Here is a 20,477-nt window from a genome sequence, read left to right as displayed (position 1 = left end):
TAGCCCTGATGGAGCACCACAGCTGTTTAGCTATTCTGTGCAATGCGGCAGCCGCTCTCCCTGTCGCTGTGGTCGGCGGTGAGCGTGCATACAGTATACGTGCACACAAATATAAACTCATACACAACGCATGCACACAGATGAAGAACATGTCCCTTACGCCCAAAATATACATACCGTGTGTCGTTTCAAATATTGACACGCGCACATTCTCGGATGCTTCCAGCTGATGCTGCACATATAAATGAACATGTGATTTCTGGCTGCGCGCAGAAATCGATGGATTGAATCACGCGAGCACGATCTCCTCCTTTTCTGAGAAATGGTCAACTTTTAAGTTCGAGGCGAGAATAAAGAGTTATCCTTGTTTTTAGTGGATGTGGATTTACTCAATAAACAAAATAAATGGAATTTATGAAATGTGACTCCAGCTATAAACTATACTGAAGTGAGCCCAACAGGGACACATTATGATTTACACTGCAACCCTGAGCACTGGGAAAGTCAAAGGAAGCGCAGATAAAAAGTGATTTAATCCGCTGGCTCCACTGAGCCTCGCTGATTAAAGCCCTTCGTCCCACAATGCATTAAACAGCTTAGAGATGACACCCTATGGTAAATGTAATTCAGACCAGAGATACATTAGCCATTGTTTGTTTTTTGGCAGGTGAGTAATAACATGTACATACCTTACTGTGTGGCGGCAATGGCAGAAAGAAAATTGATAACCTGCTCCACTGAATTGTGTCTCTTTATGTTTTTTAACTTAATTTTAGAGTCAGCAATCAAACCATAGTTAAATAATCAATGAGGTTACGTGCAAGTAGTGTTGAGCATCAGAAAAGGGCAGCGCCAGACTTTGATGAATCTAACATTCGCTTGGACGTCTAACTGTGCAAACAGAGATTCAGTCCAGACTGAATGTGCAGTAACACTGCTGCTTCTTCCTTTTCACTTCCGCTGGTACCGCTCGCTCCGTTGTCTTTCTGCCAATATGGCAGCAGAGCTGCGAGTCGGCTCCAATATTGTCCAATGGATGCTGGATAAATAATGAAAACCACATCAGGAAGCAGCCACAGTGGCCTTGGGAGATGGAACGAAGCGGAAACATGCAATATGTACAAGCTTTTTTCTTTTCTTTTTTCTTTTCCTTTCTTTTTTTTAACAGAACGCTGGCATTTTTCTCTCCCTCTGTTTTTGCAATTTCCACTAGTCTCTGTCTTTCTCTGTCCAAACTCTCACTTTGCCTCACTTACTCTGTCAGTCACAGTGCTCTGTTATACAGAAGAGGTTAATTTAGGCCTACAGTAAAAGCCATATTCTTCAAGGACACTTGTGGTGAGTGCCAGTGCTTTCCCCACCCTCGAAAATGGTAATTCTTGTGTCTTTCAGAATACTGATCAGATAACCAGTTTGATAATTTGTCTGTTCTGCCAGAGATCTAAATAACACCCAGGGTTTTATAAAAAACACTACATCTGTCAGGATAACACCAGACAGAATATACAGGGTGCACTCTTTGCCAACCACCTGTTAAATAAAATATAGTAAAGACAGGCCAAAAAAGTGCTGCCCCACCAACACTTTCCATCATTATGTGCGGATCACAAGGCCTGTACAGCTGAGGTTGGGAGGAATTGTTGCTGGGGGTGGGTGGAGGTGGGGGGCAGTTGCAGGAAAGAAATTCCTCCCTGTTGGCATCCTCACCAAGGCAGCAGTGCCAAGATAGCAGAGACAGCCCACGGTATTAAAACATCCCTCACTGAATTAAGGCAAGTCCCAAATCACTTGGTAAGTCACAAAAAGCCCTTCTGAAACTGTCAGTCATACTTGAGTAATCTATGTTAATTTCTGCCATCCCTCCCACATTCCCCTGGCTAATAACTGGCCTGTCGGCGGGCCTCGTCTCTCTCTCCCCTATGGCGTGTAGATTTAACGTGCAGCCAAGTAGGTTGGCGACTTGGCTGTCAGGATGTCTCAGACATGGCTGCCTTTCCAAGTACGTGAGAGCACGCGTTTCCCATGATGCATCTGCGAGTCATGTGTAGTTTGTGTTCTGTGAATTTTTTTGTTTTTTGTAGCTGTTGTTATCCTTCCTCGTTTTTTCGTCAGAAACAAAAAGGTCAAATCCATTATGTATTGATGATTAATTTACCGCTTCTGCTGTCACTCAGTGCGAGCCAGCCATAGTTCTGTCTCTGTATGTGATCCTCAATGGCAATCAGACAGCTTTTCAATATACTCCGCCACAGATAATAAGTGGCCACAAAACCTCAGTGCTTTCCTCGGGATATTGCATCATAATGAAATCTGTCCTCTTAGCATGAACCTTCCACCCCCACCTCTGACTTCACCCTCCTCCCATTAGAGGCGGGACACACAGGAAGTTATTATTGGCATGCCCAGTAAATCAGACAGCTTCCTGAAAAAAGGATCAATTTCCCCCGATGCACTTTCTCATTATAACCTTATCTCGCCTACAGACAATAATCTGGATTTGTCACGCTTTGTTTGTTTTGCCACTGAACTGTATCATTCATGAGCAAAGCCAACGGTTAGCAGGCAGGAGGAGGAGAGCGGAGCTGCTCCGAGTGGATCTGTCACTGAAATATAAAGTATTCAGCTGCTGCTGTTCCCTTCCACTGAAAATGATATAAGCCCTTTGATTGGCTTCAAAGTTTGTTTAGGCAGAGAGGAGGTAGCTCCGACTCCTGGAGGGGTTCAGGCGGGAACGATTGACTTTGCTCTCCACTCAACCGCATCTAATGTGGATGGAGACAAAATGAAGGAGAGTTACCACGAGGAGAACCCCCCCACACCCACCCACCCAACAATCGAGAGTAATAGAGAGAAATATAGCAGGAGCACAATGGAAAGGAATAGATTAGGAGCTTTGGAGATGTGACAGGAATAAGCGAAGAAGATAAAAGAGAACAGATGGGGAAGGGCAGAGGGGGAAGAAAGTGATGGGTGGTGCATGGAGCAGAAGAGAAAGGAATGAGAGTTGGATCAACCTGTGCTTTTTGGAAGGTTAAATTTGAGTAAAGTTTAGGCTGCTGCATCTCCAGCAGACGAGATGAAAGGATGACATTGACTGTACGACCGCTTCCTGAGCTTGACCGCCGCGACCCTGGCCCAGCTGTCCGCGATGTTGATCCCCTTCTATTTTCCTCCCTCTCACCCCGCTCACACCTCTCCTTGCACTTTTTGTTGCCCTTGCTTTTATACTCTCTCTCATGGCTCCCTCCCTCTCTTATCTGCCCTGCCGCCACTGTCTTTCATCCCTCGCTCTCCCTCTGCACGTACACCCATCCTTTCAGCCTGCTATTCTTCACACACTCCTGCTCAGACGTCCCTAATGTTCATCTATGTTACCAGATACAGCTCAGTGGACACAATATTAAAGCAGGAAAACTAAGCACCTGAGGCTTCTTTTATTTATAAAGAGCGTTTTTCCTCTATTCTCTGGTTGACATGTGTTCAGTCTGTCCATTGATGTGCTTGCCTCTCTGTTATGCTGTGGATTCACCGTGTGGGCAGCTGCCAGTTGTGTCAGAAGTTTGGAGGTTCTGTAGGTTAAACATCAAAGTAGAGTAACAACAAGGTTGAAAGCTATTGCGAACATGGCTGAGAATACCGTCTCTAGCATGTAACCTCATTACAAAATAAGCCGGTGAAGGCCGTGCTGGCGACGTGGTGCTTAAAATGGAAACATCTTTCTTTAACCAAAAGTCTTTAAGCGTATCAGATTTGGTAATGAGAAAGTCCACGCATACGAGCAGACAGAGATGTTGGTAATGACAATTGTAGCTGCTAAACATTAAAGCAAGGCGGCAAAACTTTTATTGTTAATGGCGCATTTCGTCCCCGGTGGGAGCGCAACGTGCTGCACACGAAGCACGAGCTATCACAGGAGAGGCTGTCATAAAATTATAAAGTTAATATAAAACTGCAATAAAAGCAACCTGAAACCTGATTAACGTAACGGTGTGTGTTTAAACAATTAAAGTGAGTATGAACAGCAACTAAATAATGAAAAAAATGTCAAAAACATAAACCCACAGGATGGAGTGAAATAATCACACACTAAATTTGAAACAATAAACGAGGAAGATATAAAATAGATGCATTCATCCGTAATTTTTCTTCTGTTTGTCCAAATCATGGTCACACGAGGCACTGGAGCTTATACCAGCTGTCACAGGGCAGGGTTAGATGTGGGCATCACCTCTGGACGGATCACAAGTTTGTCACAGTCCCAGTAGTTTGCACTGTGACCTCACAGTAAGAAGCTTCTAGCCCCGGATCGCTAAGACCTTTCCCTGTGTATCCCTACAATATGGTGATGACCTGTCCAGTGTGTAACTTGCTTTTTGCTGCATGACTGGAAGGATTGATAGTCGGGTATTTCAAGCCAACAGCAGACCATTAAAAAAGATCATCAGCATGACTATGCCAGAGAAAAGTTGTACATTAAAATAAACCACGGGGCAGTTTTGGTGGAGAAATGTTGCTTTTAGCAACATCAGGGAGCTCAGCTCTTAAGATTTATCATGATAGTAATCAATTTATAGCAAGGTAAACTGTAGAAATACAACATTTGTGTGAAAAAAGTAAGGCCTATGTGATTGGCCAGATTGCATTGCGTTGCTGCAGGATTTCAGCCGGGTTCCCTCTACACGACTGATAGGTTATCAGACTGGCTGCATTCAAGTCAGAGAGCTGCTCTTTTAAGTGGTTTGGGCTTAATCTTGAGTCATCCCCCTCTGTGGGTTTCCAATTTCAAGTACGGATGAAGTGCAGCAAACTCAATGCAAATACATTGCTTTGTAGGTTGCTAAAATTACTAAAGGCTTTAACCAAGAACAGCGGTCATGTCAATGTATTATTAAACAAAGTTCTTTGATTTTTTTCTATAACTTAGGAATGTGCAATGAAACACAGTTGGGAGACTGAGTAGTGGTTGAGTTTCTTACCCAGGAAACTATTTCTTATTTGTTTATTCTCTAAATATTATACTGGCAAGCTCTGAAATCAGACTGTTACTGCCGTAAGAAAAAGCCTCTATCTTTTTTTTCTGCTCCCTAACCCAAACTGAGATCTCCACCACTTTAGGAAGATGGTGCTGTGATGTGCACATTATATTCAAGGATCCCTAGATTCTTGGTTTTAGCCATCAGTCAACTTAATCTAATGCAGGACCTGAGGCAACGTATTTCTTTTGCAAAGAATAATATTCAGCCTCTCAGCAGATACAGTAGGTCACTGAGCTCATAGCCTTCCGGCCAGCTTGCCCGTCCTCTAGAATGAAGATTAAGTTTGCTGAGGAGGATAATCATGCTCTAAGGTCTCTGTGGTATGCAAGCAATTCAGCAGGCTTGCTTTCTTTGGTTCTGTTCTCATCTACTCTCCAGCTCCTGCACCTGTCTTTATGAAAGATCAGACTATCACGGTGAAGTATCACAACACAAAGCCGATGGTTTACAACTTTCCTTTATTCCTTTAAGGGACATTTGAAAATGGATACAGATAGTGACGTACAGCCGGGTCATCCGGGTGCCCAGAATTGACTGATTTTTATCCTGTGTGTGCTTGCGTAAGGGAAGCAGGAAAAAAAAAAAGGAAGCAGCAGGCATCAGTTACACCATGTCAGTGTCACCGTCCCAGGACACAGAGGGCAGTGAGATAAATCTAGCTGCTGCCCCCAAAATAGAGCACGGGCCTCCATTAGAACAGGACGCAGACTGTGTGGGAACAGGCAGAGGTCACTGTGGTCAGCAGAGTTATTTCTGTTGTGCCACCGGACCTCTAGCAGTGGACGCCCATTCATTCATCCGATTGCCTGCCAGCAGGTTAGGGGACACACGCAGAGACACACACGCATTAAAAAAATACACCCTACATGCTCTACCAGTGGACCATCAGCAGGAGTGCGACATGTTGTATTTGGTGAAATTTACTGTGAAGGTGTCTGAGTTACCACTTCTGTTTTTTTTGTCACCCGGGGATATTTGTGTCTTTTCCTTCCTATATGAGTGTATTTATACGTGAGCTGCCTGTTGGTGTTTGAGCTGAAGGACGATGGAAACACACCTGGTTCCCGGTGACCTCATGTCTCAGACACAGTGTCTCTCTGTCTGTCTCTGCTTCCCTTGCTGGAAGCGCAACACATCTTGGCCATGCTATTGGATCGCACTAGCAGTTTAATTCTACTGCTTTTCAGCCCGTATAGGTGATTTACGTTAGCTCGCAGACATGAATGCTCACTTTTTGCCACGGCAAAAACATCGACACAGACAAAAGGAAAGTGGATGAAAATGCCAGCAGAATGATTTCTTACAGTTTCTTTTTCCTTCCTTTGTTCTTTCCTCTGCCTTCCTCTCATACGCCAACACGCGCACACTCACAAATACACACACATCAATAGTCCATTAGGAGTGTGTTGCTTTCATTACCTCCAGCTTGGCCCTGAGACAGCCTTCAGAGTGGAGTACAGCAGAGCGGAGCTGGCCAGGATTGCAGTATATATAGAGAGAGGAGTCTGGTAATTGCCAGCTCTCTGTTCTCTCTATCCTGTGCGTCAGGTGGAAAGTATGAATCTGTGGTATCTGGGGACCACCCTGCTGCGCTGCGCCGCATCTCGCTACAACTGTCTGTGCCCCCACCGGGCACAAGTAATAGAGGGAAAACAGTGAGCTTAAAGGCCTCAGAGAGTCCAACAACTGACACTCTAACAATACACACTGCCATGGGAATAAAAATCCTGCAGCCCACAGTAACAGTGGAAATGATATACCCTGCCTACAAATCTCACTTTTTATGTCGCGCTTGTTGCACAGCAGTAAGTACTGTAAGTGGTGTTTTTTTGCTTCTTTCTTGAAGTGGAATGTTTTGTTTGTTTTGTTTCACCTGCCAGGAGGCACGAGAAAGAGTCTGATAGCAAAACGTTTAAGAAGGGCGAAAACATTCAGAGTTTGCTGTAAAAGTTCAAGAAAAAGTTACCTCCCACATAAATGTGTAGCGCTATAATATTGAATAAAATAATAATTCACAGGCTCCTCCATGTGTTTGAAATCAGTGGGCTGGTGTGTCATAAATCTGCTATATTATCTTTTCGATCTGAGTTATTTTGTAATTTCGTATTTGGAAATTCCTGTATTAAGAGGGAGCAGTAATTGTTCCTTCATCTCCCAAGGAATTTAAATGAAATATGCCCTTGATGGCTGATATTCATCTTTGGAGACAATCTTCCTTCTGTAATCGGGAAGTAGTGCTGAATCTTGGCTAGCAACAGTTCTTACGCGAGCCAGGTGCAGCTAGTCGGTACTAGATGTATTTACACCACTGTAAATGGTTTAGATTAGGTTTCTGGCTTAATTGTGCATTCGGGAGATGGTACACATGGCATGTACTACTACTGTCAGCTTCTCAGGACCTGTTCTGTTTTCACATTGGAGCAAACGGACTTTGAATCTGTACGAGGGAGCTGGTAGGGATTGGGCAGTTTAATGTTCGATCCCACTGAGTAGGGCATTTGTGTTCGCGCATACAGGAAAATGTTGGAAAAGTTTAAGAGGGCTGCAGCACGTGTGTGAAAGTGGCTACAGTCTCAACTGTGCAACTGCACAGTTTAGATTGGTTCATAGACCCCCCTATATGTGGTCTCTAGCTGTAGCCATTACTCTGGGGGTAGAGACGCCACATGAGGAAATTTCCATTATCCATTAGGTAGTATTCCGATTGGCTGGAAGTGAATGCAGCCAATTGGAGTAGGTGGTCATGAATAATGCAAGTTTTACATAAATTGCCTCTGAAACTGCCTGTTGGAGGAAAGATGGGGACCTTGGCTGCAAGGAAAGATGGATTTAGAGAAATCTAAACAATTTTTGGTGAATAAAATGTCACAGGTATGTTTAAAATGGACAAATATGGTTGTATAAAAATTAATCAAACAAAGCCATTCCATTATGTGCTACTCAGGTCATTTGTCAAAGAAAATGTATTACTCCACAAAAGGCATCATTGCTTTCAGGCAAAATAAACAAAGAAAACCTATTATCCTTATGTCACTGTTAATCATACCTACAGTATAGAGTGTATAAAAGTATTTTTCAATATCGGTCTTTTACCAGCTCTTAATATTTGTTGAGATGTTGCTGCAGCAGTCTTCTAGATGGTAGTGATGTGGCTATGATAATGCTGCCACATTCGCCGGGCCCCATCATGATCCTCTTACACATAGACGCGCATTTTTATCAATTACCTCGAGCTAGTCATATCTCTCTCTTAGCCCTAGACGTAATCTTGCTACAGATGCATCCAGATCAATTTTTCAGGATGTCTTATTTGTGGCGCGCACAGCGGGCTTTGCGTAGCAGGCGGGTGGGGGTGTGCAGTCAGGGTGTATCCAATTTCAGGCAGCAAAGCAAATGGCCTTGGAGATCAAGGATTATACAGCAGATTTCTAAGTCGAGCTAATATTGATTTGCTGTGCCCCTAGTGAACTCCAGGTTGTACCTTCTCCATGTAAGCTTTTAAATGTTGCTGCCTTAATGGCCCTCCTCGTCAGTGTGGTCCCTGATCTATAAGGCCGCAACAACTGACCCCTATAAATATGGCCTTTTGTTTTTCTAGATAGCACTGGGATGTTACTTTGACATGTACCACCTACCAAAGCATCCATGGAGACCACACCTTACAGAATCTGTTGCTGGGTTAATTGCATTGATAAACTCTTTTTCAAGAGTTTCAGATTATTCAATAAACTGGTCAAAATCTACAGTTCTGCCGATTAATTACCCGTTCCGTAAAGAATCTGATGCTAACATCTCGGTGCCAGATACCACAGCATGGCTTCAGGGGTCTAGTGGAACCTCAGTGGGTCAGGGCTGTTTTGGCAGCAAAAGGGGGAACCAACACAATATTTTCCAGGTGATCACAATGTCAGAGATTTAAAGCAGCTTGTTGTTTTTAATAGTAAGGCAGACAAAGAGCTGGGTGCATACATCAGAAATACACCGCGCATCTAGTTAGTAAGTGACAGTTTGAGTCACTTACTATAACCATGCGACTCTCTTATTGTACCTGCACTTGAGAATAATAGTCAGATATTTGCTCCTTTGCTGCTCTTCTCGCAGTCTTCATCTGAGTAAATGTGCTTTATTGGATTCTCCTCACAATAGAGCTGGTACTGATGAATGTCCTACCACCTAAATGCATAATTCTTCCATAGAAACTTTAAATTTGAAATTCAGATGCTTTACAGTGCTGTGCAGCAAAGGCATTAATCACAGAGTTTTCATCAGTTCGAATGGAATTTGATGTGCTGTCCCATACTGAGCAGTATTCTTGGCACCCCTCTGTGACTTCACGGTCTCCATCTCTTTCACCAGTCTGACGCACAGAATTAAAAGTTTGTTGTCCTGCCATTCAGCCATCTGTTCTCCAACTTCTGCCTTCCTCTGCTTTTTTCCCCCTTTTCTCCGCTGCACTGTTTGACACTTCTTCTCTCTCTCTCTCTCCTTTTTGTCCCACACATGCATTATAAAGCGCTGAATACTGTACAGCCACATACTGAATGTTTGATAATTGCTTTTGAAAAAGAAAAGAACATTTATTTCAAAGTCTAATTATTCAACAATGTCCCTGCCTCTCCTCCTGAAAAGGAAAAGGAAAGACAGGCAAGAGGGTTGAGCTGGGTTTTGGGATCTGGTTAACTTGTCCAATAGACCCATTATGAGGTAAAATCAACACTGGGGAGTGTTAGATGTGTGCTAGCGAGGGGAAATCGTGTCCAAATCCCTTTCGTTCGTTCAGCCATTATAAACAAGAAAGGATTAGCCGGCAGCTCCCTGCTGGGACAGTGAATGGATGAGAATGGGAAAGGAGAGGGAGGCTGCTCCTCTCCAGCATTATCCATATAATAGGCCAGGGAATTCAATAAGTACTGGCCTCATCAGACCTCATCAGCTCCCCCAATTAGGCTGCACATCATGGCGACTGGCGGGCTAGTTGCTGTTGGTGACAGATGAGAGCCAGTGTGGAGATGTGCTTGCCTCTGCTGCAGTGCTGTGCTGCCGCACATTCTTGGCATCAGTGAGGTGAATGCATCGCTCTGCGCGCGTGTGTGTATGTGCCTGAGACAGGTGGGTAGTTTTGGAAGGGAGAATCGTAAGCACTGATGAGTGTCATTAGTTTTACATCAGTATTTGTTTTGCATCTTACCGCTAATTTACAGTCTGCACTAACTGCCAGCACTTCCTGCGCTGTACTTCTGTTGTTGATGCTGCATTGATGAGCCAGCCTCAACTTGAAGTAAGCGCCGCTGTTTGTGAACCCTGGTGATATCGACGTTGTGTGTCAATATCTCTACCCTCCCACATTACCTCCCTGTGTTTCCCCAAGGGTCAGGACATGTGGAGGGGAAAAAAACACAGCTCTCCCACATCGATTGGGGCCCATTAACGCAGGCTGAGAAAAACAAAGCCTTTCATCACGTCTGAGATGTTTAGGCAGGGACTTACTCAGACTTGCTCTACACAGGTCAACCCTTCTCTCTCGTTCCGATATTGCTGTCTCAAAGAGGACAGAGCATAGCTATTATGGGAGTTCATATGTTTTTTTTTCTTCAAAAGAGATATGTGTCATCAAGCTCCTGTCATTTCTTTGTGTTTGTGTTTTCTTTTCTTTTATATAAAGACTGAGGAAAAAACAGTGAAGCATGGACAAGGAAAGAAGCAGGGTCAGATTTTGATTTACGTTTGATCCATTTCTTTCTTAACAATCTGCCTCTAAATGCTGGTATTTGGTTTCTTTAAAGAAAAATATCCATATTAATGCCAAAACCAAATAAGCATATTCAAAGCAAACACTGTGTAACGCAATAGAAATAAGAAGGTGTGCCGTTTTGTCTGTTTAATTCACTTCGGTAGAACGACCTTCAAATACAAAATCAAAATCTTATCAGTAAATGCAATATTTTTTTTGCAGCTTCCTCAGAAAACGGTCGATGTATTCGTTGAACCCAAAGACGATGCCACTTTGCAACTTTTTTGGAAAGACTGAGGAGAATTAGTGTGAACGCTACTTGAGAACAAAGAGAATACCTAAGAAATGAATGAATTATGAATCTTGGGAATGTCTGATGCACTGTTTGAAGTTGAGACATACATGGGTCTTTGAGACAAAGATTATGCATGTCTGACTTTGGACCTTACTGTGGCTTTTGAATTTCATGAAAACTGGCTTTGTGGTGCCGCATATGTGGCCGCTTTTGTTTATGAGAATTATTAATTATACAGTGAATACTTTTCTTCCACTGTTATATTATTAAGACCAAAAAAAGCAGTGAATGTAAAAAAAAAAAAAAGAAGAAGAAGAAGAAAAAATGGATAGAAAAGAAATGCACAGTTTAAAAAAAATTTCTTGGTGTGCAGGGTGTAACAGAGGTTAAATAATACAAAATCTACCAGAAACTAGATTTAATAGTTTCATGGCCATGGCAACGACTCTTTGTAATCTAGAGTTAAAGCAGCCGGTTCCATTCATAGCAAGCTGATAAAGTCATGAAGCCAGCTCTCCATACTGTAACTGTTTTTGTTGTTTCCTTTTTATTGAAAACAAATCTGTTTGCACTTAATTTACAGCAGGTGTAGTATAACAAATATGTACAGTGTATAACAAAAGTGTGTCAAAGGCTTAAATAAATGTAGCATTATGTCTCACATGAGTGTGACCCATTCATCTCAGTAATCAGGAGCAAATATGACTACTGTAGCTACTGTAAAATATAAAATATGCTCCTTTAACTTCCAGTCTCACCTGAATGTGAAAGGTCAAATCTAACACAAGTTAGCTAATGAAATGAAAGACGATAAAGAAAAAAAGATTTCTTTATTTCTTTACTTTTAATTCATTCTTTTCAGTAGTGATGCTTAAGTCATTTGGGTTAGTTTGAAGACTCTAAAAGCAGTGATAATTTCTTAAATATGGCTGAAAACAAGCCAGAATAGAGAGAGGATGTCAGTGCTGGTGACAGATTTCTGCGAGGGTGGGGTGGAAGAAAACAGTGCAGATCTTCCTGCGCCGTCTTTGGGTTTGTGTGTGTTCTGTATGTTTCTGAGTGAGCATAAAAAAGTGTATACTATACGCGTGTGGGTGTGTGTGCATGGCTGCTCTTTTGAAAGTGAAAGAGCAAAGAGAGCTGCACCTGCAGCTTCTATCAAACAGTGGAAAGCTCCTTTCAGCACAGCTTTAATTACAGTCTCTGCAGCTCTGCTCAGCTCAGACAAGCCGGTCTCCACGCAACCAACCAAATGCTCTCACACATAGCCGCCTTCCTCTGCTCGAGACCGGCCTGATCCCTAATCAGCCGCGGTGCCACTCTTCATCGATCCCCAATCAGTTACAGTAAAGGGGACTCTATGGAATCCCCCATGCACACTTCCCCTCCACCCTTTCCCCCCTTATTAGTCGGTGCCCTTCTTTCATTGATCATAAATCAATGTCACTGGTAGCATTGATCGTCAATCACCCCCAGTGACATTATTGATCTGGCTACCCGCAGCCCTGGGCCCACATTGCAGCCCAGCTCTGGCATATTGATCCTCCCTCAGATACAGTATTGAGGCTTTTTATTGATAATTCATTTATTGTGCTGTAATTTCATTTTCTTTCCTGTCCATACCGTTGTTACTGGAAGCCCCTACGGTGGAAACCTAGTTAACAGACACACTGCCTTTTGTGTGCTACTCTAACTGATGTGGCTCTTTCATTTGCAGCGTATTTTCTGCTTATGTTCAAATGTTGTTAGCAATTCTCAAGCACGCTAACCTAAAGGTTATATAAGCTTATAATAAAGAGAACCAGAAGTTTGGGTCTGTGGACCACCAGGGAAATTCTCCGAGAGAGGCAAGATGTTATTTAAAAAAAAACACCCAGCATCCACTATTTCCTCAGAGCTTTATACTAGCCAATAATAGAGGACTGTTTGTAATGCACTCCTAGTGTGAATTTGAGTAACTTTGTTGAATGTCAAGCAGAGAAGTGCTGAAAAAGAACCCACTCAGCAAAACCTCGCCTTGATAAATACACCTACATTTTGCTGTATATGATAACGAAAGGTGTGTAAAGCTGAGTAAGATGCTAATATGCATTCAGGCTTAATGCTAGATATAAGTGATGAAGCCTTCACAAGAGATTCAAACCTCCCCTCACAGAACAATAGAGTACATGATACATTTTAAGGCGTACTGTCAGAGCTTAAAGTTGATTTATTCTGATTCTGATCCAGTGTCATATATACTGAGAAATATTTGCTGTAGGTCTGGTAGATGGGCACTTCAGTTGAATTACAAAGCGCTGTATGATTCATCTCTATAGATGGGAGTTTTCACGGGTCACTGGAGGCGTTGGCAGTGTTATAATACTCTGCTAACAGGGACAGAGCTAGTTTCACTGTCTGCCCACACAGGCAGTGACACAGAGCGTAGAAGCACAAGTCAACCCCCACAGGCAAAGTCCGGCAACAACTACTCTTGTGTTCTTCTGCCACAGCCAAAAAAGGGCAGTTTCACACGCCAGAACTTGTTTCACACCACAAGGTCAAGCCAGTGAAGGCTTATGTATTAATTCCCTGGACAGATGGATGGACAGAAGAAATGTTCATTTTTAGACTGGGTCAATATTTTAATGCTATTGTTTATCTTTTTCTGAAAGTTTTAATAAAGAATTATTATCCCGATATAACCATATAACCTTTAAAGGGAAAGTTCACCCTACAATCAATTGTACATATTTGACCTGAGGCTTGTAGTGTTGTCGATCCATCTAAAATATTTTAAACTGTGAAGCCCAGTGTTAAAGTTATCACAGATGTCTTCTTCTTCTCTTGAATATAATAAATTTAAATAGTAATTGTCACATGGTGCCAGAAGTACCAAATAATACATTTTAAAAATTTTGTTGAAATGTCTTTCAAAACATCATGCTTTAACAACGTGCTAACCTTATTTACCAGAAATCCAGAAATCTTTATTGTGAACAGTTTATTCTAGAAAATTCCAAAACTACGCCCAGCAACAGTGTGACTGAAGAGTTAACCAGCCAAGAGAATGGTTGGCAACCAGCAATTGTGAGGGAAAAATGTGTATTCCCGAACCAGCTGGAAAGTGGTTGCTGGCGACACAGAGAGGTTCCTAAACCACAACTTTCTGATTGCTTTGGTCACTTGCAGCCACAGTCACATGTAGTTTGCATAGAAGATGCCAATTTGTCTGCAGAAACTCACCACTTACTCTCTAAGCTGTAGCAAAACTTGGAAAATTATGATGCTAACTAGAAATGGAGAGCATTCACCTTTAAAGTAAAAGGTGTGCCTTTGAAATCAACACATTTCAAATGGTGCAACTTTTACTTTGCAGACGAACGGTTTCGTATGTTGCACATTTTCAACACTCCTTCGCAAGTAGTTTGAAAGTATTTGCAGACAAGTCTGCATCTTCCACACAAACTACTGATGACTCATAACTAACCAACCAAAGTAAATCAATGAAGTTTTCCGTGCAACATTATGGACTTCATTTTGACTCTTTTTAGGACACATGATTTCCAGGTGGTTGCTGACCAGTCTCTAGACCTGTGCAAACATGCCTTTAGCATTCAGTTTTATAGTGATTGCCAGCAACCACTCACATCTAGTAAGAAAATACACATTTCTCCCTCACAGTCATTGGTTGCCAAATGGACTACCAATGACTAGGCCCATGGGACTGTAGCCTACCTGCAATGTAAACATTAATGACATTCTTCATCAGCTGAGCTGTAATGTTAGTTTTGATTGGCAGATGCAAAAACTAAAAGAAGAATTCATTGAAAGTTCTATGAAACTTCTCACACCGGCTTACTAGTGCTTTGAGTTTCATACATTATAGCCAAAAAAAGGTAGACATCACAGCAGCCGATGTCTCCAAAGCTGGGTATCTCATACAAAGTCAGTTTAGATGGCAATACAGGCCAGTGGAAAATTTGGGGGTGAACTTTATCTTTAAAAACCCAGACCCAGAAGATTCTCATGCATATTGTAAATTATTTGAAAAATAAAACTAGTCTGTTCTTCCAAAGCTTGTTTCATCAGTTCAGTGGGGAACAAGTGATGTAGCTTTTTGAAGAGTACAACACATCATCAATATCCTTAACACCAAAGTCTATTTTTCCCACTTATAGATTTATCTATCTGAAGTGCTGGCTTAAGTTGCCTGGTGCATATTTTCTTGGATCTTATTTCAGATCCACTCTACAAATAGTCATTTTAATCTCAGACCCTGCTCTTACGTTTTTTGTGGCCACTTTTACTGTAATTGCCACCCTGGCCAGCTGTATAAAGTTGGTAGTGATATTGAGACCTACTGCAGAAACAAAGATGTTGGCAGCGTAGAGCAGCTTGTGTGGCTTTAACATTAGAAACATCTGCCACCGCCACTTAAACATTGCAGCTGACTGCAGGACCCAGAAGCACTCAACTATGCCATTTGGACCGAATGCAGTGGGGACTGTCTGCCTGTATAAATGTTATTTCAATATATGGATGCAGGATTGTGAGCCATTCATTAGAGCTGGCAAACACACATAAGCATAACTTCGACTCACTCACTCACAAACTTCTGTCTGCACTTGTTGTTTCTAGTAATTTATTTACTCACCATGGCAACCTTAGTGTTGGGAATAGCAAGTGGAATTAGCTGATTAAGCTAAAATGAAGTTCTCGTTACACCGGTACATCAGAGCTCGTCTCCCAGGAGTCAGCGAGCAGCTGGAAACCCCTCCTCCTGTTTGGCGCTGCACTGCACTTGTGGCTCTCAAATTTAATGCAAAAGCAGATTAATCCAGAGTCAGTACTTGAAGTGCAATTATATTCAACCCATATTTTCAGCTGCTAAAATAATTACAACTCAGTGTTTAAGCAGAGTATTGTTCACCTTTCTGTTAGATCATTTCGCATTGATTTCTGCATATTCCTTGGCAATTGCATTTTGTATTCCCATTACCACGAGATGGTTTCAGTCGATTTGAGTTGTCTGCGCTGTTAGAGACTGACTCAGTGCCAGACCTACATGGAGGTCGTCTCGTCCATCAGCTTTGTTTATTTGTCTAAATTTGGTCTGGATTCGGTGCTCTGCAGTGGATGGATAGATGGATGGACAGAAGAAAGAAAGAGAAAAAGAAAGGGAGTGAGAGATGCAGACAGGAGATAACTACGACAGAGAGAAATGCGATTGAGGGAGATGGACAAAGAGAGTGAGAGATGGATTAGCATGTCAGAGACTCCCTACATAACATTACTCTTGTTAAGTGTGCAATAGCTCATCGATCAGGCTTCTACCGCCCGCATGCAGGGCTCTTCCCTCCATTTCCCTTCCCGTAATCCATAATATCATCTCAGACCAGAACTGCATGGCGTGCTGCAGAAGCCCTCTATGGAAGTCTAAGCAAGCACTGATCAATAGCCATTGAGCATGTGTAGCAGATGCAGGATGAGAAGCAAGCTGTTGTTGACATCCTTCTCCCTATGCTCATCCCACTCAAAGAGATGAGCTATACAGTATGGATCGGAAGAGTGAAAACTGGACTGTGCCTGTCACTTCTAAACTCGGTGAATCTCTCCCCTCTGTCTCTTTCTGTCACCATCTCCTCTTGTCTCGTTGTCTGTCTATGACACTTTGTGTCGCTCTCTGCCATGCCTTCCTCTCAGCGCCGGCTCCATTTATTGGGCCGTGTCATTGAGCCATGTGTGCCGTCCCTGTCAGCAAAACGCCTGGCAGACTGTCTTCATTTCCATGCTGAAGGATGCAAGGCCAGCATGGCAGTTGTGAGAGCTATCGACTGGGATCTGTCAAAGCCCTCCCTGTAGGAAAGCTGTTCCCGCCTGCCTTCTAGGTTGGCAGCCATTCTGAGGCTGTCTGTTTGACTCTGACAATGGCGACGTATATGCAGCACTGCTATAGTTTTGTTCTGTGACCCTGCTTGTCCTATCCACCTGTCATGTTTTTCTAGCATCCTTTTATCTCTCTCCAGAATAGCGTCCCTTTCTAACGCCTTCTGTTTCCCTCTGTGCCTTTCTATGTCTCTTATTCTCTCTCACTCCCACTCTTATTCTTTCTCTTCCCCATAAGACACAGCCTCCTCAGTCTGGGCAGACAGGTCAAGCTGGCTGAAGGGAATCAAACAGTTGTTGATCCAATTAGAGATCCCCTCGAGCAGCATCAGAGTAGAGCAGAATTCCAATAAAATACTGTCCTCTTTCTGCCTTTTCCATGTTCTCCCCTAACATGTCCTTGCAGTAAAACACAGTGAGCCTTCCTGAGACTTTTCTGAGACCCATAGGAACCTTTAGCTAAAGTTGTCATTGAGAAGTCGAGAGCTTGCTTTCACTGAATCTTTTCAGGCTGACATATTTTGGTACAAGTGGCTGAACAGTTCCCTCTGTTTGCCCTCTTTATTGCTTTGGACACTCTGAGAGCAAAGCAAGGCCGGCCCAGTTTGACTCCAAACCCTTCTTAGAGGCCTCTTTTGTAACTGTCCTGATGGTGAAAAGCTGGCTGTTTCACTGAGCAAAACCTTTCACACAGCCCCTCTGCAACTATGGAGCATTCCTGCATTGATTTCACCATTCAGGCCAAACAGATGTACAGTCCAATTCAGAGCACCAAATGAATGTACAACAGGCCGAAATTGACGTGTTATAATACATGTACTGATTTGCATTCATAGATCAAGATGTTTTTCAGCTGGCTTTTCAAGCCATCCGGAGCGCACGAGCGCTCTTTGTCTATAGATAGAGAAAAAAGCCACTGTGCTTGTCTGCAGCCAAAGAGCTGATTTCGACCAGATGCAGTCCCATAGGAAACAACTGTAACAGCAATAATTGCTTATGAACATAGCGCTAATAAGTGAAAATTTCAACAAGCTTTCATTTAGATTTCTATTGTCGCTGTTATTTACACAAGTGCATTTCCATGCCTCTGCTGGTTCGTTTTGTCTGTTGGTAATGCGTCTATTGATGTGCAGAATGCCATGACTATCTTTTCAGAGCCAAATGCACATTGAGGAGCATGATTGAGCCAAGGCTATGATCAAATGAGGCTGGCAGCACAGGCATCTTATTCTCACTAAACTGCTCCCCTTTCATGTGCGTGCGTGATTGTGGTCGGTCTTGGTGCGCATATTTCAAAGCCCATAATGCATGTGCGCATGTCCGCAGCCACCCCTCGTTAACGTGTTTACCAGTTCCTACAGCAACCCACATAAAAAACAATTAGGGGTTCCCACGGAGCACCTTGTTAGCGGCAGTTGTTAACCTCTGACCAAAACTACTTCGTCTTTTTCCCATGATGTCGAATCATTAAAGGGGCAGTAAATTAGTTCATAGCAAGAAGCCCCCGAAAACACATATTCTGGAGCCAAAGTGAATTAGGCATTACTTGAAGCCTTTACCTTAAAGACGCAGGATCAGCAAGCTGGAACGTAGTCGGTGGCCCAGTTTGTTCTGGGCCGTGCCAGGGATGACGCCGTGTGGCGAGAGGTCTAGAAGGGTTTATAGCCTGGCACTGGCTTATTCTGCGTATGTGTCTTTGGCTATTTTTGTGTGTTTTCAAAGGTTATAGCAAAGAGATTTTAAGGGCAGGAGGAGGGTGTGTATTTCAGGGCTACAGAAGGGTGAGTGTGTTCACAGGGAGGGTGGGGTGGTGCGAGGCTGTTGATCTTGGGCTTGAGTCTTAAACAAATGGGCTAGTTCGCTGTGGGAACTGGGGATGTAGTCACTGGGGGAACGTCAGCGTGCTCTATGTCAGATTCTCCAAATTTCTCCAATAGCTAATTATCTCCCACAGCGCCAAAGGAGAGGTTTGGAGGAGCTTTTGTTGTTTTTCTCCTGTAGCGTCTCATGCGCTCTCCCTTCCCTGCTACTTTTTCTTTGGCTGACTGAAAAGTTTGGTGCTGTAGTGGACCCTAAAGGCACAGAAACACAGTAAATTTCTTTTGCTGTTTTTCCAGAGTTTGTTTGCATGCATTTAGCCCCATAGTACCCCTTTAGCCACATAAATGCAGTCCGTAAGCTCCACAGCCTTCATCTCATTTGCATCTCAGACATCTCCTGTAACTAACAAAAACATATTTTCAGCAGCAACATTCCTGGCATGAGAGAAAATTAAATGCAAAAGCAAATCATCTGATTAGCTCATTAACGCCTCGGCCTTTCCTTTTTCTTTTTTTTTTATCAATTTATCGCCTGACAAAGTCGCTTGTCATGAGCTCACTTAACTTCAGGTTGTTTCATGGCTGTCACTGCTTTGTCAGTCTAGACAGAAGCTTTTTCTCTCCTGTCTTGTGATGCTGCATTATTATCAGGACCCAAAGCACCTCTAACATCTGGGAGTAGAGATTAAAGCATCAACAATTCTCTCGGTGTCATCTCTGACATGGCGTGATGAAAGGTCCCTTTGCTCAGCCTCCTGCAGACAGCCCCCATCATTGGCCAGTGTCGTCACAAAGCCTCCGTGTCACAAGCTGCCAGGCCTGTAATGTGAATGCGTTGACAGGAGAGCCGTCAGCTCTCTCCTAAGCCGCCAGGTGCAGAGCAGCATCGGTTCAGTGTTTGGACAAACTTGTTGGCGCTGTGTGTACTGTACTTTTGCTGAACTGTACAACTCTCCCAGGGTTTGATCCTGGTTTAGGTTCACACTCTAATTCCTTGGTCAGCCATTTCCCTTATCTCTTTCACCATCTTCTCCTTTTGTTGTTTCATGTTCTTTACGCTTTCTGTACTCCTGTGTTTCTGCTTGTTTATACAACTGTCTCCCTTCCCCTGTTTCATCTCCCCAGTCTGTGTCTTAAGAGATTCCGATCTCGCTGACGCTGACTGAAAAGGGGACGGACACTGTGAAGACCCCCAGATCCCCAGCCAAGCGAGCCGCTCATTTCTCATGCTTTTTTCCCCCCCTACTCTTTCTTCTTCTCTCCAGATTGACTGTCTTCAGATTTGCTTTTCCTCTCTGCACTATCTCATCAGGAAAGTCATCTGCCTGAGCCAATTTTTCCCTCTTTAGGTGCTCACCTGCAGCACGAGTGTGGGAAACTGCCCTTTCACAAGTTATCTTTACACAGGCTTAGGTTATCGCAACACTTTCATTGACCTTTCATTGGTAATTATGCATACAAAAGGCTTTTGATGCAGATACAGCTTAGATGAGGTCGCTCTTCAGGGGGCTCTTTTCTTTTTTGTTTTTTTAATGTGTATAATGACAGCTGTTTCATTTTCAAGCCATCCTTTATTTCTGCTGATGCCAGCTCTGAAGTTAGAGCATCTGTCAATCCTCTGTAACGGTTTCATCTCGGGGACCCTTAGCCTGCCCCTAGTGTTTGCACCGAGAACAGCACAGTAACGTCTATATCAGCCGTTTCTCAAACCATGCACCCCAGTGAGG

The 20,477-nt window shown here is 43.2% G+C and overlaps 1 protein-coding gene across 6 annotated transcripts in view; it reads left to right on the top strand.

Annotated features, from left to right (window-relative positions):
* The window catches only part of LOC146682908 (RNA-binding motif, single-stranded-interacting protein 3-like), a 295,222-nt gene that overhangs the window by 231,323 nt on the left and 43,422 nt on the right, over positions 1 to 20,477 (top strand). The window lies entirely within an intron of this gene.

The sequence above is a fragment of the Copadichromis virginalis genome, linkage group LG22, assembly GCF_057382275.1.
Source record: "Copadichromis virginalis isolate Kocher_CV1m ecotype Utaka linkage group LG22, C_Virginalis_male_GT1.1, whole genome shotgun sequence".
NCBI classification, from domain to species: Eukaryota; Metazoa; Chordata; class Actinopteri; order Cichliformes; family Cichlidae; genus Copadichromis; species Copadichromis virginalis.
Note: the sequence above shows the minus strand (reverse complement) of the source record. Positions and strands in the feature narration are given on the sequence as shown.